The sequence below is a fragment of the Helianthus annuus genome, chromosome 2 (genome assembly GCF_002127325.2).
Source record: "Helianthus annuus cultivar XRQ/B chromosome 2, HanXRQr2.0-SUNRISE, whole genome shotgun sequence".
Lineage (NCBI taxonomy): Eukaryota > Viridiplantae > Streptophyta > Magnoliopsida > Asterales > Asteraceae > Helianthus > Helianthus annuus.
Genome location: NC_035434.2, coordinates 111,158,870 through 111,168,197, shown reverse-complemented (window position 1 = coordinate 111,168,197; position 9,328 = coordinate 111,158,870). Strand labels below are relative to the sequence as shown.

The window sequence follows — 9,328 nt, the reverse complement described above, 5'->3', positions numbered from 1 at the left end:
TTCATGGGTAGTAAGCCCATTAGAATCATACTTGGAGTGTTAAGTCTTAGATGTCATTCTACTACTTTAACATATAAACACAAGTTTAATATTAAAGGTTCGAATGTGTGTGTATATATATTAAGTATTACATATTATTAAGTTCAATATTTCAAGTAGGAGGTAGAAGATTATGATCTTCGTTTAGGTACCTCGAGTCATTCATGAATGTCATGTATAGGGTAGGAAGAACATGCTCCCATTTAGGGACCCCTTGAATGTTCACCACTTCACTTGATGTAAAGACAACCAAGGAGGGTCACGAATTAGGTTTAGTACAATAATACAAACAATCTAACTAAAGAGAAATCATCAAATCATGTGAGGATTTTATGTTGGAACAACCCAAGTTGTTCCATAATCACTTCTCATCAAGAACCAAGCTTTAACATGACTTGTGGGTGAAATACCCTAATAAAACAGAAAGTATTTGAGGTTTTAACCTCTGATTTATAGTGTCTTAACCTTGTTTTTAAGCTTTACCAACCATAAGAGAGGTTGTAAGCATTAGGACATAGGCTTGAGATGTGTTAGACACAAGTTGGATGAGTTTAAACAAACTTTTGAAGAACTTGAAACAAAACAGAAAGTTTGTGGACAATTTCGGAGCAATTCCAGGTCTGATTTCTCCAAGGAGAAGTCAAGGAATCAAACCCCATGATTATCCAAGCAAGTAGGAAGAAGAATCGAGTGATTTCGTTAAGAAATGAGCAAGTTATACTCACTTTTGTGCAAGAGTATGAATCTGTCCGAAAATGCAGATTTACAGCTGAATTGAGAGTGAGTTTGGAGTGATTTGAGAGTGTTGAAAGTGTAGAAATGCTTGGAGAAGGTGTATATTTATAGTGGAAGAGTTTGAGCATGATTGGAGGTGTTTAGAGGTGGCTTAATGGTGATTGGGGAGTGTTAGAACTTAGGATTTCGTGCTAATTCGCGTAGATAATCAGCTGTTGTGTTTTTTCCCGATCTGGCATCCCCACGCGGCCCGCCTGAGGTTTCAGGCTAAGTTCACGCGGGCCGTGAGCCATTTGTGGTTCTGGGTAAGTTTCATTTTTTACAATTTGGCCCCTGAAGTTGTGTAATTGATGCTTTTAAGGTGTTTTAAGGGCCATTCTTGTCACAAAAGCATATTTTAAGGTAAACCCAAGTACAAGGAGTATAAACCAAGTATAATTAAGCGAATAAGTATCAAATCAAATGTCGTTCTCGTTCTAAATACGTTCCATGCATAAGTTTAGATTAATTACAAGTTTCGCACATAGTTTCCAAGAATCACGACTAAACATAGATTGATTCACCAAATCGAACATACGAGTATACATAGAATGCGTTTAACATAGATGTAACAAAATATAAGCTTCATTAATGATCCAAGTCTCGGTTTGACAATGATTACAAAGAAGGAAACGATTACAAGAATACAAAGTTTCCGAAAATAGAAATACGAACAAAACTTTCTATAAATGGAAAGTACAAAAGAGCCGGGCGTTACATAGTGTGCTTTGAATATCCATACCTAAAGGTAACAAAATAAAGAATCAAGTTAACTAAATTTGTGCTTATGTGCTTTCTTACATGTTTTGTGGTTGTATATGATCCATCCAAATCCTCATAGAATCTTTCATATCTCATATGAGAGATTCATAATAGGATATCCAAAGATACTATCTTAAACCCTTAATGGATTTCAACATTGTAGTTAAGTCCCTCTGGTTATAAAGTATTATTCTATAATTGGACCTCTTGAATGGTCTGCTTAAACAGATTGACCTTGAAAATCTGATTAGAAATATCATGTGATGATGTAACTAAAAATGATCCCTTAAGTGGTCTATTTAAAGAGATCGTACGACGGCCTAGTTAAGAAGATCATGTGTTGATCTAGTTAAAAAGATCGTTCGTTGATCTAATTAAAAGGATCCTTTGGTGGTCTAGTCAAATCGCTTCATGTTTATTCAAGTAACTTTTCCTACGCATTATGAAATGGACTGTGCGGACTGTGCAAGGAATTACGTAATTATGGAGGCCTACATAATTATGGAATTCAGTGCACAGGAGCCATAGGAAGCTTCATCATGTGTTAAGACCTAGTGACAAGAATAATGATACGGGAGAAGTCTCGGACCTCGACCAATGTCATTTATTCTCACGCTCCCCCAATTCTGATCTCAATCACACACCAAGTTTCCTATGATAAGTCTTCATAAGAAACGTTCTTCTGTCCGTAGTTCAAAATTCCATGTTTTATTATTACAAGGAATTCACTTTGAGGGTTAACAAATTCGCTAAGAGTCCTAACATGGCCCCGAGTTTTACTTAAGGGTTCAAGGGATCTATTAGAAGGCGAAACCGTCACAGCTGTCTTCACAAGTTTCCTCTAGAATTAAATTTCGGGACAAAATTTCCTAAAGTAGGGGAGACTGTGACACCTGTGTCACTTCAACCATCAAACAAATTCCAAAACAATGAAATATTGTATCTCATACTTGGGATTCGTAAAAATATGTGTATCATTTGCACACATCAAATCTTGTTCGATTTTAAGCTTTAAATCGCTCTCTGGAAGGTTATACGCGCTCTGATGCGTAAAAATAACCAGTTTAATCCAACGAACACTCCGGAATAGTGACATAGGCTTAACATACCTTAAATAACTTTTACATAACTTAGAAATAAGTTTTGAAGGCTTTGGTATGGCAAAAACAAGTTAATTCGCTTACAGGGACTAAACTTGACAAACTGCGAAAGTATGCCAATTTGAACTGTAACGAACATTCCGGAACATGTCCATAAGTTAAACATACCATAAATATCCTTTACATAGCTTAGAAATAGGCCTTGAGGTGTTTGGTATGCTAAAACAAACTTTTGGATCATTCAGGGACTAAAAGTGTCAAAAAGTGCACAAGTTTGCACTTTCGCGCATAACTTACGTTCTGAATACATCCGGACATCCAAACAATTTATGTAAGCATCCTTATATTATGCCTTAGTGTATGGCATGAGAAAAATCCATTCGTCGCGCAATTTGGATCGTCTTTCGCGCTTATGTGCATTCCGTCGTAATTAACCGAACATCGCGACCGTACGGCCAAACGAACCGACATCCGAGATATTTTTTAGCACATTTTAAGTTCCCTATACTTTAACATCATTTTAGAGCTTTGAAATGGGGTTAACGGGGCTTAAACGTGTCAAAAATGCATCAAATACCAAGTTTTGGAGCTGCGGGGACCAAAACTGTAAATCTGCCAAACTAAGGGCTTACGGACCGTAAGCCAAAACCCATACGGTCCGTAAGGAGTCCCCAGTACAGCAGATTCACTGAATCCACTTGCAGTTGGCCTTTCGTTCGTTCAAGGGGCAATGCCCTTTCACCCAATCAAGAGCCAAGGGCCATTTTCAGTAACCACAACATTGTGACAAGTGTATGGACGAGATCATGGCACGATATTCGATAAACGATCCTAACGGTTATGCTTTTCCTATAAATACCCCCCCCCATTTTGCTAAAATCTCACACAATCTGATCTAAAGGCTCTAAGTTGGAACCATTGTTTCATACCTGAGCCATTTTGATCTAGATTAGCATTCGGGGACCCTCCGTAAGTATTCTTTCGTTCTTTTATTCGCTTTTCGAGTTTGAAAGTCAACGTTTTGTTGACTTTCTGCATTGACCAGCCTATGGTCAACCCGAAGTTCATGGAACTTCATAACGTGAGCGTGATCACGATGGTTATAGTCCGTAGTGACTATACCTACTGATTACCACGTTATCTAGGCTCAGTGACGAGTCGTAGTTTCGCCCAAAATGTGCATTCTTGCATATTTTGTAACCAAACTACTCGTGAGCATCAAAGCCGTTTGCTTTGATGCCAAACCTGTTTTCTAAACTTAGTTAAGCATGTTCTAACATGCTTAGCTCGTCACTTTTAGTATAGTGCGTATATAGGGTCGTAAGGTAAGCGATCTAAACCATCGCTTATACTTTCGAACCCGACCCATTTGGTCGATCATTAGGATCCGACCAAACACGTTAGGTGACCATAGCTATAACCTCTCGAGGTTATACCTTGTGGTCACGATGTTAGGCGTTCCAGACGCGTTCTACGCGAACGACGCGTAAGGTAGCATGATGTCACGCCCCGCAAAATTTCAACTCAAAATTTCAGCATTCCGGAAGTTTCCGGAACACTAAAGAAACGTCAAGGGCCACCCGGATGACTCCAGAACAGCCCATACAATATTGGAACGTTTTGACACCCTTAGAAGGTCCTAGACCAGCCGTGAAGGAGCTCGGAAGGGTCCGGAATAGGCTACATAAATCTGCCCAAAAGTTACAGCCAAAGAACAATCTAGAATCTTCATGAAGACACTTAGAATTACTTGATATTTTGAAGGAATACTCTAGAAATCAGCCTTGATATTTTGTTGTCTAGATTTATCTAGATTTAGAATAATCTAGAGGATCTTGTAGTAGTATAAATAGGGATGAGAGGCATCATTTGTAATCACCCCCACATTACCTCTCATAACTCATTCATAACCCAACTTGTTGTAATCACTCTCACTTGTAACCTTGTTCAAGTAATCAAAACTCTATCTTTGTTGTAGTATTGCACTACAAAACTTGTCCTTGTGATTCTCACAAAAGACTTCCGCTGCGTAAACATAACCCAACATCTTAACAAGTTACCACACTTGTACTTGTAAACTCTCCTTTGTAAACATCGTGTAATCAATACTAAGTTGTTTCTTTGTAAGCAACACTTGCAATCATCACTTGATTCCCACAAAACCTTATCATCGTTGGGCACAAAAGCTTAACTTAGATCAAGTCTAAGTCGCTACACGTGAGTCAGAAGTTACTCCGTGACAATAAGCTACCTAAACGGGTCGTGATGGGTCGCAAGCACTTAGGTTAAGTTTCATTTTAGTATGTAGGCTTTGTTAAACCATATTACACGAGTCTCCATACTCGTTTGGTATACGAACCCGCATACTATCCGATCCTTCCGATTTGGTCCGATATATTAACATAGCTACCTATTAGGTGCCGTCTGATATTCCGTAATCTCTAGCATTGTTTGGTTATCATACAAGAACTTCTAAGCAATCTCAGGTGAGTACATAGTTCCCCTCTTTTACTGTTTTCAACTGTTTTGGGGTGAAGCATGTGTACCTATCTGTTATTTTCATGATTTCAAAGTATAATTGATTATACATGTTAGTATTTATCTTTTGACAAACTAAATGACTATCTATGGTTTAAACACTGATTTCTCAAAGATTACAAAAGTAATTGTTGGAATAGTACTTATTTTGTTCACCAGACCGATTGGTAGTATGATATAGCGCTATAGGACTAGACACCCCATTCCTGTTGTCATGGAATGTCTGAAACCAATTTGTTTCTCCATCCAAATAGGGATTTCCTTTGTGGTATCCTTATAGTCTCAAAGGTGTAGTTTGATGCACTAGGTCTGAATGAATTCTTAAATCGCACCTTTATAGTATATTTTGATATACTCCCAAAAAGTATAGTTTGATATACTCTCATGTGTGGTATTGTACAGAACCAACCTATGCATTTTATCAACAAACCAAAACATATTTTTAATATGTTATTTACAAATCCAAAGTATACTGTTAATATGCTACTATAAGGTTATTCGTTTAACCTTACATTATTTTACAAAGCATAACTTTTGATTTATTCAAACACCTTGTTTTGTACAATTTTTACTTGTGGTTTAGGAAATCTCATTTCACTTACCATACATAACTTTTGTTTATACATTACATGGTTTACATTTAACTTGAGTTATACAATAACCTTGGACTGTTGGTTTAAACATGAACATTCTATATTGGTGGTTTGGTTTGCGTAAGTGACTTAAGTAACGAGGCGGGTGTAATATGATACAAGCATGGTGGATACGCCACGGGTACTTCCTATATATAAGTGTTTGTATGGTATCACATATCGTAGCGTTATTTGAATCATTTCAATTTAGGTCATATAACATTTTATACAAATAACACACTTTTCACAAGACAATGATTTACAAACGACTTATCTTATACAAACTCATTTTACATGGTTATCCATTTAACCACACAGTGTTCTCTTATTTTTACATATCATCTGATTTTACCATTTTTTTATGATTTACAAGACAAAGCAAATTACAAGGTTCATGACTGACTGTTATTAAACGTTTTCTTTAAACTCAAGTCATGAATCCCATTTTCACAAAACCTATGTATCTCACAAGCATTTTTATGCTGACGTACCTATTTTTACACATGTTTCAGGTGCCGTCTTGAGATGATTGTTGACATATGCTACATTTAGGATGGACTCGTGCCTTAGCAACTTTAAAACTTGGAAGATCATAGTTGTACTTATTTGATTGTATTAGAACAATGAGTCCATTTAATCAATAAAACAATATTTCAATTTCCATGTGTTATGAAACAATGATTCTGTTACAACACTCCCTGACGTTTCCGCCACGTTTTGTTGTTCCACGTGGTCGGGGTGTGACAATTTGTTTCTTACCTCGAACAAACAAATGACATGCAGTGACAAATCAAAGTAAATGGGTCAGTATAACGTATCGCGAAGACATGCTCGCCTATAAGTAAACACTCACCCCAAGAGTTCCCAGGTAAGAGTGACTGGTCCGATACTGCGGATTTGTACGAACACTCTAGCCTTAGACAGAAAACACAGGGTACAGGCATTCACCCTTCCAGTTTGCACGTGTTCACATTATTTAGACCCAAACTTTGACGAGAGTTTGAAAACTAAGAGGGTTCAAAACCTTATAACAAAGGGTTCAGAACCATATAACAGAGGGTTCAAAACCTAGTTATCAATCATCCAAGGATAGATGATTAATTTTCCAAGCGGATTCGTTATTGTGTTCTCGTTGTGGTTATCACCTAAGGATAGGTGATGGTATTGTTTTAAAAATCTAAACACAAGTAAACTTGTGTTAGGGTCCTAGAAAGTTATAGTCTAGATCAAAGCATTACTAATAACCTAATTCCCTATAACCATTGGCTATGATACCAACTCTTCTGTCACACCCCGATCACGTTAAAACAACAAACCGTGGCGGAAACGTCGGGGAGTGTTGCAACAGAATTATTGTTCCACAACCATGGTAACCAAATGTTTCGTTTTATTGATTCATTAAGTAATGTACATTGTCTTTAAATCAAAACAACAAACTACACATTGTTTGTAACTGTTTTTAAGTCACTAAGGCCTCGTCCAGGTCCTACGTGACACAAGCTTCCTAGCAAGCAACATCAAGCAATACCACCTGAAACATATGTAAAAATAAAGTCAGCAAAGAAATGCTGGCGAGTACATAGGTTTTGTGAGGGTGTCAGATTCATGGCTCGTTTATGTGTTGCAGTACCTTACTAGACTACAAGAGTCAAAAGTACAAACCTCGTTTTGAAAAGTGTATTGCAACATAATTAACCAACTCAAATCGAATTGGTTATAGTTTATAAAATCTCGTAGCCATGATTCTTAAGCCAAAAATATTTGTTTTAGTAAACCAATTCGTAAAATATCTCGTAGAAACTCGTTAATAAAATTCGTATGGTTTATATCGTTTCGAAAACCTCGTCCCAAAATCGTACCCAAAGCCAATCGTTTAATTCGTTTAACTCGTTAATCTCGTTTCAAATCGTTTAACTCGTCCCAAAATTGTATTCGTTTTAAATAGTGAAACTACTTTTAGTCGTCTCGCTAACAACATTCAAACCTTCGTGATCAATGCTAATGAATGTCATTCGTTATGTAATTACAACCAACAAGTTTTGTTCACTTTATTGAAATCGCTATTAGTTTAGTATAAACCATCTTAATCGTTTTTGAAATTATCGTTTAAACCTTGAAATTCGTTTTGAACAGATGAATCACCCCAAAACAATTGAAAACAGTAAAATAGGGGAACTATGTACTCACATTGAAGTGCAAAGTATCCTCAATCTAAAGAACTTCAATAAGCTCAATCAAACCAAGGAAACTCAAGCAGCACCTAATAATTGAATAACTAGTCAAACAATAGACGCCTAAATCGGGAGATCGGACAGAATGAGGTCTTGTAAACCAAATGAGTGTTGGAACTCATGTGATATGGTTTAACAAAGCCTACATCCTAGATTAAAACCTAACCTAAGTGCTTTTGACCCGTTGCGACCCATTAAGGTAGCTTACGCTACTTTAACGCGTCGTGAGCGTAAATGCGCGTTTGAGACGTCTAACTAGTCCTATGACAAGTATTATATGCCTAAACATGTTTAAATAAGTTGCATAGTCAGTTTAGGTGACAAAATTTAGGTTACATATGCTTAAAGTCCAATTATGCATGAAAAGGGCATTTTGGTAATTTACCTAAGGCATATAATCCACCTATCATACAACTACTTAAACTCGGTGACCATAAGGTATAACCTCGGAAGGTTATTCCCTATGCAACTATGGTCACTTACTATGCTTGGTCGGATCCTAATGATCGACCAAACGGGTCGAGTTCGAAAGTCTAAGCGGTGGTTTAGACCGCTTGACTTACGACTCTAAACAAGCACTAACTAAAAGTGACGAGCTAAACATGTCAAAACATGTTTAACCTACTGATTTGGCATCAAAACAAAGTGTTTTGATACCTAATAGTAGTTCCGTTGCAAAATGCGTGCTAAAACGCATTTTGACCGAAACTTTGACTCGTCACTACACCTAGTTAACATGGTAATCAATAGGTATAATCGCTAAGGATTATAACCATCGTGATTACAATCACGTTGCAAAGTTCAACCGAACTTTGCATTGACCATAGACTGGTCAAACTGAAATTCAAACAATATTTGACTTTCAAACTAGGAAAACAATAATAAGAATGAAAGAATGCTCACAATGGGTCCTTGCTATCTTTTCTACAAGAAAACCAACTTCCAAATCAGATTTAGAAAGCTTCCAATGCAGATTGTAGAGAAGAGAATGAGGGAAATGAGCAAGCAACAAGTGAAAGATGGATGGCTATATATAGTTTTCGCAAAACCGTTAGGATCGTTTCTTGGAGAAGAGGAAATGATCTAGGCCATACAAGTGTTAAGGACTGATTGGGGGACTTGTTCTCCACACAAACCAGCCCCTAACATTGAAATCCACTGATCAAAACCATCAAAAACAAGCTAAAAGACCAGATTCAATGTTTCTGTCTGATAGGCTCTCGCGCCCCGCATAAGAATTAAGCTTGGGCTT

General features: G+C 37.1%; 1 long non-coding RNA gene across 1 annotated transcript; it reads right to left on the bottom strand.

The window, feature by feature from the left end:
- Window positions 1–392: 392 nt before the first annotated feature.
- Window positions 393–4,947, bottom strand: LOC118487270. The gene is made up of 3 exons (XR_004881132.1): window positions 4,555–4,947; window positions 2,902–2,904; window positions 393–403 (listed from the first exon to the last, which is right to left on the bottom strand). It is a non-coding gene; the product is annotated as an uncharacterized LOC118487270 (long non-coding RNA).
- Between the last annotated feature and the right edge of the window lie 4,381 nt (window positions 4,948–9,328).